Consider the following 15207-nt stretch of genomic DNA (forward strand, 5'->3'; position numbering starts at 1 on the left):
TGTAATGAAGGGGTCCAGTCTCAGTTTTCTGCATATGGCGAGCCAGTTTTCCCAACACCATTTGTTAAATGGGGAATCCTTTCCCCATTGCTTGTTTTTGTCAGGTTTGTCAAAGATAAGATGGTTGTAGATGTGTGGTGTTATTTCTGAGGCCTCTGTTCTATTCCATTGGTCTATATATCTGTTTTGGTACCAGTACCATGCTGTTTTGGTTACTGTAGTCTTGTAGTATAGTTTGAAGTGAGGTAGCATGATGCCTCCAGTGTTGTTCTTTTTGCTTAGGAGTGTCTTGGCTATGCGGACTCCTTTTTGGTTCCATATGAAATATAAAGTAGTTTTTTTTCCAATTCTGTGAAGAAAGTCAGTGGTATCTTGATGGGGATAGCATTGAATTTATAAATTACTGTGGGCAGTATGGCCATTTTCATGATATTGATTCTTTCTATCCATGAGCGTAGAATGTTCATCCATTTATTTGTGTCTTCTCTTATTTCCTTGAGCAGTGGTTTGTAGTTCTCCTTGAAGAGGTCCTTCTCATCCCTTGTAAGTTGGATTCCTAGGTATTTTATTCTCTTTGTAGCAATTGTGAATGAGAGTTCACTCATGATTTGGCTCTCTGTTTGTCTGTTATTGATGTATAGGAATGCTTGTGATTTTTGCACATTGATTATCAGCTTAAGGAGGTTTTGGGCTGAAACTATGGGGTTTTCTAAATATATGGTCATGTCATCTGCAAAGAGAGACAATTACTCTTAATAAATTTGAGAGTAATTGAATACCCTTTTTTTCTATTTGAATACCCTTTATTGATTTCTCTTTCCTGAATGTCCTGGCCAGAACTTCCAATACTATGTTGAATAGGAGTGGTGAGAGAGGGCATCCTTGTCTTGTGCCAGTTTTCAAAGGGAATGCTTCCTGTTTTTGCCCATTCAGTATGATATCGGCTGTGGGTTTGTCGTAAATCGCTGTTATTATTTTGAGGTACATTACATCAATACCTAGTTTATTGAGAGTTTTTAGCATGAAGAGTGTTGAATTTTGTTGAAGGCCTCTTCTGCGTCTATTGAGATAATCGTGGTTTTTGTTGTTGGTTCTGTTTATGTGATGGATTAACGTTTATTGATTTGGGTATGTTGAACCAGCCTTTCATTCCAGGGATGAAGCCAACTTGATCGTGGTGGATAAGCTTTTTGATGTGCTGCTAGATTCAGTTTGCCAATATTTTATTGAGGATATTCACATCGATGTTTATCAGGGATGTTGGCCTGAAATTTTCTTTTTGTGTTGCGTCTCTGCCAGGTTTTGGTATCAGGATGATGCTGGCCTCATAAAATGAGTTAGGGAGGAGTCCCTCTTTTTCTATTGTTTGGAATAGTGCCAGAAGGAATGGAAGCAGCTCCTCTTTGTACCTGTGGTAGAATTCTGCTGTGAATCCATCTGGTCCTGGACTTTTTTTGGTTTGTAGGCTATTAATTACTGCCTTAGTTTCAGAACTTGTTATTGGTCTGTTCAGGGATTCAACTTCTTCCTGGTTTAGACTTGGGAGGGTGTATGTGTCCAGGAATTTATCCATTTATCCATTTCTTCTAGATTTTCTAGTTTATTTGCGTATAGGTGTTTATAGTATTCTGTTATGGTAGTTTGTATTTCTGTGGGATCAGTGGTGATATCCCCTTTATCATTTTTTATTACATCTATTTGATTCTTCACTCTTTTCTTGTTTATTAGTCTGGCTAGCGGTCTATTTTGTTGATCTTTTCAGAAAACTAGCTCATGGATTCATTGATTTTTTTTAACTGTTTTTTGTATCTCTATCTCCTTCAGTTCTGCTCTGATCTTAGTTATTTCTTGTCTTCTGCTAGCTTTTGAATTTGTTTGCTCTTGCTTCTCTAGTTCTTTTAATATTGATACTAGAGTGTCGATTTTAGATCTTTCCTGCTTTGTCTTGTGGGCATTTAGTGTAATAAATTTCCCTCTAAACACTGCTTTAAATGTGTCCCAGAGATTCTGGTACATTGTGTCTTTGTTCTCATTGGTTTCAAAGAACTTATTTATTTCTGCCTTAATTTCGTTGTTTACCCAGTAGTCATTGAGGAGCAGGTTGTTCAGTTTCCATGTAGTTGTGCGGTTTTGAGTGAGTTTCTTAATCCTGCATTCTAATTTGATTGCACTGTGGTCTGAGAGACACTTTGTTGTGATTTCTGTTCTTTTGCATTTGCTGAGGAGTGTTTTACTTCCAATTATGTGATTACTTGTAGAATAAGTGCGATGTGGTGCTGAGAATAATGTACATTCTGTTGATTTGGGGTGGAGAGTTCTGTAGATGTCTGTTAGATCCACTTGGTCCAGAGCTGAGTTCAAGTTCTGAATATCCTTGTTAATTTTCTGTCTTGTTGATCTAATATTGGCAGTGGGGTGTTAAAGTCTCCCATTGTTATTGTGTGGGAGTCTTAAGTCTCTTTGTAGGTCTCTAAGAACTTGCTTTATGAATCTGGGTGCTCCTGTATTGGGTGCATATATATTTAGGATAGTTAGCTCTTCTTGCTGCATTGTTCCCTTTACCATTATGTAAGGCCCTTCTTTGTCTCTTTTGATCTTTGGTGGTTTAAAGTCTGTTTTATCAGAGACCAGGATTGCAACCCCTGCTTTTCTTTGCCTTCCATTTGCTCAGTAAATATTCCTCCATCCCTTTATTTTGAGCCTATGTGTGTCTTTGCACATGAGATGGGTCTCCTGAATACAGCACACCAATGGGTGTTGACTCTATCCAATTTACCAGTCTGTGTCTTTTAATTGGGGCATTTAGCCTTTTTACACTTAAGGTTAATATTGTTATGTGTGAATTTGATTCTGTCATTATTATGCTAGCTGTTTATTTTGCCCGTTAGTTGATGCAGTTTTTTCATAGTCTCGATAATCTTTACCATTTGGTATGCTTTTGCAGTTGCTGGTACAGGTTGTTCCTTTCCAGGTTTAGTGCTTCCTTCAGGAGTCCTTGTAAGGCAGGTCTGGTGCTGACAGAATCTCTCAGCATCTGCTTGTCTGTAAAGGATTTTATTTCTCCTTCACTTATGAAGGTTAGTTTGGCTGAATATGAAATTCTGGGTCGAAAATGTTTTCTTTGGCCGGGCGCGGTGGCTCACGCCTGTAATCCCAGCATTTTGGGAGGCTGAGGCAGGCGGATCACCTGAGGTCAGGAGTTCGAGACCAGTCAGGCCAACATGGTGAAACCCCGTCTCTATAAAAATACAAAAAATTAGCTGGGCATGATGGTGTGTGCCTGTAATCCCAGCTACTTGGGAGGCTGAGGCGTCTCAAAAAAGAAAAAAAAGAAAAGAAAATTGTTTTCTTTAAGAATGTTGAATATTGGTTCCCACTCTCTTCTGGCTTGTAGGGTTTCTACAGAGAGATCAGCTGTTAGTCTGATGGGCTTCCTTTTGTGGGTAACCTGACCTTTCTCTCTGGCTGCCCTTAACATTTTGCCTTCATTTCAACCTTGGTGAATCTGATGATTATGTGTCTTGGGGTTGCTCTTCTTGAGCAGAATCTTTGGTCTCTGTATTTCCTGAATTTGAATGTTGGCCTCTCTTGCTAGGCTGAGGAGTTCTCCTGGATAATATCCTGAAGAGTGTTTTCCAACTTGGTTCCATTCTCCCTGTCACTTTCAGGTACACCAATCAAACATAGATTTGGTCTTTTCCCATAGTACCATATTTTTTCGAGACTTTGTTCGTTCCTTTTTCATTCCTTTTTCTCTAATCTCGTCTTCTCGTTTTATTTCATTAAGTTCATCTTCAATCTCTGATGTCCTTTCTTCCACTTGATGGATTCGGCTATTGATACTTGTGTATGCTTCACAAAGTTCTCGTGCTGTGTTTTTCAGCTCCATCACGTCATTTATGTTCTTCTCTAAACTAGTTATGCTGGTTAGCAATTCCTCTAACCTTTTTTCAAGATTGTTAGCTTCCTTGAATTGGGTTAGAACATGCTCCTTTAGCTCGGAGGAGTTTGTTTTTAGCCACCCTCTGAAGCCTACTTCTGTCATTTCATCAAACTCATTCTCCATCCACTTTTGTTCCCTTGCTGGCGAGGAGTTGTGATCCTTTGAAGGAGAAGAGGTGTTCTGGTTTTTGGAATTTTCAGCCGTTTTGCACTAGTTTCTCCCCATCTTCGTGGATTTATCTACCTTTGGTCTTTGATGTTGGTGACCTTCGGATGGGATTTCTAAGTGGACATCCTTTTTGTTGATGTTGATGCTATTCCTTTCTGTTAGTTTTCCTTCTAACAGTCAGGACCCTCTGCTGCAGGTCTGCTGGAATTTGCTGGAGGTCCACTCCAGACCCTGTTTGCCTGGGTATCACCAGCAGAGGCTGCAGAACAGCAAAGATTGCTGCCTGTTCCTTCCTCTGAAAGCTTCGTCCCAGAGGGGCACTCGCCAGATGCCAGCTGGAGCTCTCCTCTATGATGTGTCTGTCAGCCCCTACTGGGAGGTGTCTCCCAGTCAGGAGACATGGGGGTCAGAGACCCACTCGAGGAGGCAGTCTGACCCTTAGCAGAGCTCAAACTCTGTGCTGGGAGATCTGCTGCTCTCTTCAGAGCCCTCAGGCAGGGACGTTTAAGTCTGCTGAAGCTGCGCCCACAGCTGCCCCTTCCCCTAGGTGCTCTGTTCCAGGGAGATGGGGGTTTTATCTATAAGCCCCTGACTAGGGCTGCTGCCTTTTTTTCAGGGATGCCCTGCCCAGAGAGGAGGAATCGAGAGAGGTAGTCTGGCCACAGTGGCCTTGCTGAGCTGTGCTGTGCTCCACCCTGTTCAAACTTCCCATGGCTTTGTTTACACTTTGAGGGTAAAACTGCCTACTCAAGCCTCAGCAATGGTGGATGCCCCTCCCCCTACCAAACTCTAGCATCCCAGGTCGACCTCAGACTGCTGTGCTGGCAGCGAGAATTTCAAGCCGGTGGATCTTAGTTTGCTGGGCCCTGTGGGGGTGGGACCCACTGAGCCAGAGCACTTGGCTCCCTGTGAATGGTTCTGTCTCGATGGCGTTCCAGGCGCCACTAGGGTATGAAAAAAAAAAAAAACTTCCTGCAGCTAGCTTGGCGTCTGCCCAAATGGCTGCCCAGTTTTATGCTTGAAACCCAGGGCCCTGGTGGTGTAGGCACCGGAGGGAATCTCCTGTTCTGGGGGTTGCAAAGACCATGGGAAAAGTGCAGTGTCTTGTCCGGAGTGCACCGTTCCTCACAGCACAGTTTCTCAGGGTGTCCCTTGGCTAGGGGAGGGAGGTCCCCGACCCCTTGCGCTTCCTGGGTGAGGCAACGCCCCACCCTGCTTCGGCTCGCCCTCTGTGGGCTGCACCCACCGTCTAACCATCCAATAAGATGAGCCGGGTACCTCAGTTGGAAATTCAGAAATCACCCACCCTCTGTGTCGATGTCGCTGGGAGCTGCAAACTGGAGCTGTTCCTATTCGGCCATCTTGCCAGCAATCAGAAAGTAATTTCTTATTTAAACGTCTATTTGCTCTCTGAACCTGGCAATTCAGTATAATATATGGGCTAAATGCAAGAAGGAAAATGTTAAATAGAAATTTCATTATCAGGTGGTTCCATAGCTCACACAGACACTAAATTATTTTAATATAATGGCATAAATAAAATGTCATTAAAGAGTTAAACGAGTTTTTGGATTCAGGCTCAATTTTATTTAGGAAATAATGGCCTTTGTAACCTGGGGCAAAAACATCTGGCATTCTGCTAAGAACTTGTCATGGTTTCAAGTATTAGGGGAAAACTATGGTTCGGCTAATGTAGGGCGTTGGCTTGTGGCCACAGTTCATGTGCCTTCTGAACAGAGAAAGTGGTGGAGGGGGGCTGAATTGTTCTTCCTCTCCTTCCTTGAGTGTAAGTAGGGTGTGAGGTAAAGGGATGGTATTAAAGAAAAAGTACATATTATTAAAATGTGTGAGAATCTGGACCTTAGACAGCAGGACCTGGGAGAGACCTTGCCAAGCAGCAAGGAGCACCTACAGAGACCAGAGAAACAAGACCCACTCTGGCAAAACAGAAGGTGGGCCTGAGAACAGCAGGAGGAGGAGGATGCTGGCTCAGGGGGAAATGTCTAGGGATTGGCTAAGCTCTTCCCCTGGACAGGCTGGGGGTGAGGCAGTGTCTTTGAAGAGACCACCTCTTCCTGAGGTGGACAGTTGGAAGACCTGGGCCACAGTGATACTAATGGCCCCAGGTAGAGATGTCTCCCCTACCTCAGTGCAGGTACTAACTGCACGTGCAACATGGAAACTTCCAGTATTATCAGCCCCAGAAAAAGAGTTTATTTCCGTAGTAAAGTCCACAGGAATCATAGAGACAAGGGCTGTCCCCAGCAAATCCTAGACAGCCAAAAAATATGTTACAGGTCCCAGGGAGAAGCCTGCATGCCTAGTGGGCCTCTGTATTTTCACAGATAATAAAGTCCTATTCCTAGATTTTGTCAGTTTCCATGTGTCAGTACTCCCACTGTTACAGATTTCAAACTATCCATGTGAAGCCACTAAACGTGGAGTGGGGAAAAGAGGCACAGCATCCACTCTCAAGGCCAGTGTAAGCCAGTGGCAGCAAGCCACTGGTCTGCCCTGAAGGTAGAGGTCTTCTTGTTGGTTCCTATCTATAAAGTAGAGACAGTTGTAGAAAGGCGACTTTGTGTTCCTCTCCTATACTGATTATACATGTGCTACGGAACCCAAAATCAGAGCTTTAGAAATTTGAATGGTTACAGAAAACTTTTTATAAATGTTGCTAAATTATTTGGTTGTTTTATGCTAATAAAACCCTCTGGGCAGGGATTCAAATGTGTCTGAAAATTACTTGTAAAGCTGTTAGGAGGATAACAAAATGTCATTTAAATATAATTTTCCTACTAAAACGTGTTAATTAAAATATGCTAATATCTTTTATGAGTTGTTCTTGTGGGATATAAACAATATTTTAAAGCTGTTTAGCTACATAAATTGTTCCGATGCCATTTCTGGATCAAAAGTTCCAAAAGTCTCTGATAATTATGGTTATTAATTTGGTCATAGTTGCTGACATCACTAGGGTTAATACAACATTGAAACAGTACATATTTATTTAAAGACCTTTTAAAAATTGGAGTTCAACATTAAAGCTGCCTATCATAAAAGAGAAATGATGCATATACCTGTTCCCAAAAAAGTAGAGTTAAATGAGAGTCAAAGCCTCTTAAGTCCTATTTGTCGGTAATCCTTGTTACTCTCTAGTACTCCACCCCTCCCAGATAGTCTCATTCTTCTCTGCTTGGCTCCATACCCTGGGAGTTCGGCCCGTGTGGGTTATATCAGCCGGGCTCCCTTGCCATTAGCTACTGGTTGAATTTGGCAGGTGGAAGGCAGCAGATTGGAGGTCAGGAGAGATAAGTCTCAATATACCTAACATCCTAGCTTCATGCTTTGGAGTTCTGTCTTGGGCAGTAACTGGATCCCTCCATGAAGACAACTCCCACTGGGCCACCTTCTTTGCCTGTGACACTATTTTCTTCCCTTGTCTCTTCCATACAAGGGATGCTGGTGACTCCGCGCTGTCGCCGGTCTCTGGGTCCCTGTGCCTACTTTGTTTGCTTCCTTCATCTTGCCCACACCTCTGAAATCTTCCCTTCACTAAGGACTCTTTATTTGAATCATCTGGAGTGAATTCTTTCTACTGGGTCCTTCCCTGATACCTTCATATTGTATATTTCGTTTGTATTCTTTATTAACCATAATTAAATTAAGACAGTAGTTGCTCCATGTGTTTGTATTTTCTACCATCCCCTGTTGGGGAGATACATTTAAAGCTTTATATGGCATGGGTACCAGCCAGTCATATGAGATGCTGGCTTGTGAGTTGTTCTAGTGCATTGTGGGTGACTGTTTGCTCTTTTTGATACAATAAAGCCTAATTCCAAGATATTAGGATTGGAAGAAAAGAAATAAATAACGGATGCTGTCTAAAAATAAAATGCATTAGCTGCTTCTGCAGCCAAGACGTTGGCCTTCAGTCCTTTATTTTTTCTATTTCCTCTGTTTGAAATGTTTTTTAGTTGAAAATGACTTTCCAACTTTTTTCTTTTTAAGTATGGCAGATTTACAATAGCAGGCCTCAGATTCAGAACAAAAAATCACAGTGCAGTCGTACCAAACTTGAGTGTGCATCAGGGTCACCTGGAGAACTTGTTAGGACAGAGACTGCTGGGCCCCATCCTCAGTTTCTGATGTAGTTGGTCTGAAGAAGGACATGAGAATTTCCATCTCTAACCAGTTTGCAGGTGACGCTGAGGCTGCTGGACCAGGGACCACATTTCAGAACCACTGCAGTGCATAATCTAGATAGATCCTGTGCCGTATGGCTGCATGGTGGCCCTTCAGACCATTCTTCTCTATTTTACATTTTATAATGGTGCTTTTTGCTGCTTTTGAGAAAAGAAGAGATTATAAATCAGCTGGGAAACATTTGTTTGCCCTAAATATGAAACACATTTCTCAAGACTTATGATCTCTCATGTCTTATTTTGTATTCAACTCTAAAGAATCCTGGGAAGACAGTTGTGAAAATGTCTTGAATCCTTTCCTCAAATTTCTAGTGGATTTTATTCAATTTCCTAAAGTAATGACTGTATATATTTTCTAAATACATAGCTTCAAATTCTTATAAAAGAGTGAATTAATTTCCAGTTACAAAGACATATTTGAATGATTTAATTTCTTATTGGATGTGACATTTCTGTTGTCAGAGAAAATGGATCAGGCAATAAATCAAATATATATTTTAATGTTTATATTTCCTTACCACCCTCAAAATGCAGGAGGAACCAAGGAAAGGCAAAGAAAAAAGTGGCTAAGCTCTGTGGCAACATGGACGGATGTAAGTCAAAGCAAGACATCCATAAATCTGGAGGGTTCTTTTTGTAGGGAAAAGAATCTACCATTCTGATATAATTGGGTTTAACTCTACATTGTAGTTATTCTTAAATGTACAAGCAAATCTTAAGACAGCAAGCTGAGGCAAAGAAATAACTCATAAATTTTAGCCAAAATAATATGTTTTCAATTCTAAGTCAGTTCACAGCCAAAGGAATTAGGAAGGGAAACAAGTTCTTAACTTGATGCAGATCGCCGCCATCTTGGAAAATGGATTGAGTTGCTAGATCTGGACCCATGACCCCAACCTAGCTGGATCAGGACATGCTTCTTGGTGTGTTCTAGGCATAATACCTAAGACTGGATTTATTTCAGTTACTTAGAAAATGTTGCTTTAAATTGTCATCTCCTCCTAAACAACTCATGGTGCTATTGTCAGGAGGAAATGAAGTCCGAGAGTTGAAGTCTCGTATTATTAATATAAGCACAACAGTGGTACACATGACAGCCGGGTATGGGAAGCAGCCTTGGTTTCAGTGGATCTTGGATTACTCCAGAGCAGATAACTAGGATACTTTTACCTGGAAACAGTGTTCTTCCAAATGTTATCACCCATAACTGGAGATAATGAGATTTTATCCCTACCTAGCAAGAGCCCTCATGACTTAAGTGCAGCCACTGTGCTCACACTCTTGTCAGGACGTATCTACCCCATTTTCCTCCTTGATATAATTATTAGTTCCCTTTCTGTACATATAAAAACATCTCCTTGCATGTTTAAAATAAAACTCACTCTGGTAGTGTTAACTTTCCATGCAGAGCAGAACATTTATAAATGTGTGTCTGCAGAAATAAACAAAAACTTCTCGCTGTAAATAGAACAAAAAGAGGAAAAATGTTGTGGAAATTTTACTGCTGCCCGCTATTCTGTTTATATTCAGGCAAGGCAATTTTATGAAATGCGTAGAGTCAGATTCAGGGTTGAGTTTGAATTGACGTAATCTAAATGCTGGAATGGTATCCAAAAGCCAAATCTATATCATCTAGTTTTGATATCTGGAAATGTTTGCATGATGTTTTTGACACTTAAAGGACATTAATATTACATTGCTGATGTCAGTGTTCAGAAAAAATAGGATTACGTAGGCCTTTGGAACCTTCTCACTAAAGGAAGTATTTTCCAGCTCTTTTAAGTAAATTCTAAATAATATATCTGCAAATCTGAGGACAGTCTGCCTTCTGTTACAGTGCCAGGCCAAATCTTCTAAGATCCTTAAATTCTGTAGTTAAGGAGAAATTCTCTCCATGACACATTTCAGTTGGCAATATCAAGATAAAAAGATGCCATTTCGTGTACACGGGCCTGTCTGGTAGAAGGACTTACCAGCTGCAAGGTTTATTTGAACTACAGGATGTCTTTTTTTTTTTAAGTCATGTGCTTGTTTTTGTTTTTGTTTGAGATGGAATTTTGCTCTGTCACCCAGGCTGGAGTGCAGTGGGTGCGATCTCGGCTCACTGCAACCTCTGCCTCCTGGGTTCAAGTGATTCTTCTGCCTCAGCCTCCTAAGTAGCTGGGATTACAGGTGCTCGCCATCACGCCTGGCTAATATTTGTATTTTTAGTAGAGATGGGGTTTCACCATGTTGGCCAGGCTGGTCTCGAACTTCTGACCTCAGGTGATCCACCTGCCTCATCCTCCCAAAGTGTTAGGATTACAGGTGTGAGCCACCATGCCTGGCCATGTACTTCGAGTAGATTGGTACTTGAACTTCAAGTGGATTGGTAGATTCTGGTACCTTCTAGAAAGCATGCTTATTTTATCTGAGTACCGGATAAGGAACTTATTAAAATGGTACACTACAAGTGCCACATAAGTATTAGAAATTATTATTTATTTCCAGAAACTACTTTGTGCCACTTTAAATGTAGCTGTGGCTTTAAGAGATCACTCTTAAGGAGTTATTTAATAATTACCACACGATGTACTCTTAACATAGTTTTGAAAGTGACCCATCTAAGGACTGAGATTAGAGACAGAAATGCAGGGTCTTTTTCATATTTGATGTCTTCAGCATCTTGCACAATGACAAATACTTTGCTGGGATTGGATGTATATTTGCCGATCAAAGAGGTGAATAAATGAGCCAATAAGAACTTTCTGTTTAAGAAGACTGCTTTCTCTCCTAAATAAAATACATCTTTAGTTAATCTTGAAAACACCTATTACTTTAAACCATAATGTGTCGGGAAAGTAGCTACTCAGCTACTTCTAATTGGCTGAGCCAATTAAAGTGGAGGACTGTTGAGTGAGGTTGTTCTCTGTGATGGTCTCCCACAGAGCCAGTGGAGCACTGAGTTGTGTCAGTAACTGACACACAGAACAAACTCTATGACAGTTTTTTTGAAATCACAAAATAGAGGTGTGTTGTCTAGCTTCAGGGACTTCCTGATTACTGCTTAGCACCAAGTGGCTGAGGAGGTGAGGATGAAAAAAGGAAATAAGTGGGCCTATCATATCAGCAAGAATCAGTGTGTCGGGGTAGAGGAGACCTGTAGATTGAAGTGTCAACCCTGTCTGTCTGTCTGTCTGTCTGTCTCTGTCTCTCTGTCTCTCTCTCTGTACCCCAACCCCTCCCCGCCCTCTGTTATTCTCTCTCATATCAGTATGTGTGTAATGGATATCCCAGAAAAGAGATAGAAAAATAAAAGGGTAAATAAATATTTGAAGAAATAGTGGCGGCCGGGCACGGTGGCTCACGCTTGTAATCCCAGCACTTTGGGAGGCCGAGGCGGGTGGATCACGAGGTCAGGAGATCGAGACCATCCTGGCTAACACGGTGAAACCCCGTCTCTACTAAAAATACAAAAAATTAGACGGGCGTGGTGGCGGGCGCCTGTAGTCCCAGCTACTCGGGAGGCTGAGGCAGGAGAATGGCTTGAATCCGGGAGGCGGAGCTTGCAGTGAGCAGAGATCGCGCCACTGCACTCCGGCCTGGGCAAAAGAGCAAGACTCCGTCTCAAAAAAAAAAAAAAAAAGAAAAAAGAAATAGTGGCAACATTTTCCCAAATTTGGGAAGCTAAACAAACTCCAGGTAGGATAAACATCAGATATTAACAACTAAACATGTCATAGTCAAGCCAAGACAATGAGAAAATCATGAAAACAGCAAAAGAAAAATAACTGTACAAATGTACAGGGGAAGCAATAATGTGATTAGCAGCTGACTCCTCATCATGAACAATGGAAATTAGCAGGCAGTGAATGATATTCGAAGTGCTAACAGAAAAATCTGGCAAGCAAGGCTTCCAAAAACTATCCTTCAACAATGAAAATAAAATAAAGTGATAAACAGATAAACAGCCTGAGAGAACTGATATCAAACCTGCTTTCCAAGAACAGACAGGAATGCAAATCCACAGGAAGGATTAAAGAGCATCAAAAATGGTAAATTTGTGAATAAATATATACATTTTTCTTTTCTTCTCTTATTTAAAAGACATAGATTGTTTAATGCAATAATTATAACACTTTATTGTTGGTTTTATAACATACATAGATGTAATAGCCCATATATGTGCCATATCTGTATATGTCAAATTATATCAATATATACAACATAAGTATATTCAATATAAATATATAAATAGCATCTAAAAATATAAGTAGGGAGAAGAAAATAGAGCTATAGTGCAGTAAAGTTTCTGTTTTACCAGAATTATGAGTATTAGCATAGATTGTGATAAATTAAGATGCCTATTGTAATCCCTAGAGAACCCACTAAGAAGACAATTCAAAAAGTGCAATTAAATATTTTCTTTATTTGTTTTGATGGTTTATTTGGGGTGTAAGTGGTCATGACTGCTAAGTCGTCAATGTGGAATGGCATGTTTGTCTCATTTAATGTCGTTTGTCTTCAATTTCCTATTGCCTGATATTAAAGTCTCTGCATTCTCATTATTTAATTTGCCTTGTGTGAATCATCCTGTCCTCTTATTTTTCAACTTTATGAGTAACTTTATTTTAGGTGTGTTCTTTATAAGTGATTTTACTTTCTGAACCAATGTGAGTATTGTTTTCTTATAATGGCAAAATTATCTCACATATTTTGGTTATTGACATAATACACTAAATCATTTTTTACCTTGTAATTGGATTTATGTTCAATTCCCACTTTGAAAAATGAGGAAATAAGTATAATTCTACACCTCACCACCCTATCCTTCCTTCACACCTAAGTTTGGCTACCCAATATTATGTCATATCTTTAAATAATAGACTAGTATTTCTCATATTGATTTATCAGCTTTGAACTATGTCAACTCTTTATTATAGAAGATGAGGAAATTGGCATATTTACACTCACTACCTCCTACCTTTGCTAAGGTAATTAATAAGTATATCTAATAGAGATATATAAAATTCCACACCTGAAAGCCAAGCATACATCTTGTTTTTAAGTGCCCATGATTAGTTTCCAAAATTGATTAGGTACTAAGCTACAAATAAAATATCAATCCAAAGTAAAAAAAAAAAATTGCAGTATCACAGCTTCTGATCATAATACAATAAAGCTGGAAATGAGAGTATCAGATCTAGAAAATCCATAGTCCTAAATACTAATGTAGATGAACAACAAAGAATAAAAATAAGTTCATGGCAGCACTATTCATAACAGTCAAAAGGTGGAAAAAAACCCATATGTCCATTAACTAATGAATGGATAAACAAAATATAGTATAATCATACAATGAAATATTATTCAGCCATAAGGAGGAATGAAGTATTTATACACGCTACAACATGGATTACGCTAAATGAAAAAAGCCAGATATATAAGGCTACTTATTATATGATTTCCTTTATATGAAAGGTCCTGAGTTAACTATTTATGACTTTTCCATAAATCTATAATCCATAAATCCATAGAGACGGAAAGTAGATTAGTGGTTGCCAGTGCGTGGGAGAGAGGGATAAATGGGAAGTTACTATTAATGGGTACAGAGTTTCTTTTGGGGATGATGAAAATATTTTGAAACTAGATTGTGGTGATAATTGCACAATTTGGTGAACATACTAAAAATCAGCAAATTATACATTTTAAAATTCACAGACTTTATGTCTGTGAATTATCAGTCAGTATAAAAAGTGATATACTTCTTCCATATTCTCTTGGTCCACTCTTGATACGGTTACCCAAAGGTAAATACCAGAAGGCAAGAAGCATTTGGGGACTGTTTTGGAGGCTGGCTACCACATATATCTTAAAAAAATGTATGTCCTGTTGGCCAGGCGCCATGGCTCATGCCTGTAATCCCAGCACTTTGGGAGGCTGAGGTGGGTGGATCACAAGGTCAGGAGTTCGAGACCAGCCTGGCCAATATGGTGAAACCCCACCTCTACTAAAAATACAAAAATTAGCCAGGCGTGGTGGCGGGAACCTGTAGTCCCAGCTATTCGGGAGGCTGAGGCAGGAGAATCTATTGAACCCGGGAGACGGAGCTTGCAGTGAGCCGAGATCTGCCGTGCACTCCAGCCTGGATGACAGAGTGAGACTCTGTCTCAAAAATAAAAAAAAAAAGTATGTCCTATTATACCCTACACTTCTCCCATGTCAAATAGCTTCAACTGGATGCAGCTACTAACATCTGTATACTTAGCTCCATTCATTGGACAGTCCAAGTCCACATTTCATAGCTAATTTTTTTTTCTTTCAAGTCTCATGTTTTACATGACTTCTTTTTTCTTTTGTTGCTACCTAGCATACTATATATATACTTTAAGTTCTGGGATATATGTGCAGAACGTGCAGGTTTGTTACACAGGTATACATGTGCCATGGTGGTTTGCTGCACCCATCAACCCATCATCTACATTAGGTATTTCTCCTAATGCTATCTCCTCCCCTAGCCCCCAACTCCACAACAGGCCCCAGTGTGTGATGTTCCCCTCCCTGTGTCTATGTGTTCTAATTGTTCAACTCCCACTTATGGGTGAGAACATGTGGTGTTTGATTTTCTGTTCCTGTGTTAGTTTGCTGCAAATGATGGTTTCCAGCTTCATCCGTGTCCCTGCAAAGGACATGAACTCATCCTTTTTTATGGCTGCATAGTATTCCATGGTGTATATGTGTCACATTTTCTTAATCTAGTCTATCATTGATGGGCATTTGGGTTGGTTCCAAGTCTTTGCTATTGGGAACAGTGCTGCAGTAAACATATGTGTGCATGTGTCTTTATAGTAGAATGATTTATAATCCTTTGGGTATATAGCCAGTAATGGGATTGCTGGGTCAAATGGTATT

Source organism: Pongo abelii, chromosome 6 (assembly GCF_028885655.2).
Source record: "Pongo abelii isolate AG06213 chromosome 6, NHGRI_mPonAbe1-v2.0_pri, whole genome shotgun sequence".
NCBI lineage: Eukaryota > Metazoa > Chordata > Mammalia > Primates > Hominidae > Pongo > Pongo abelii.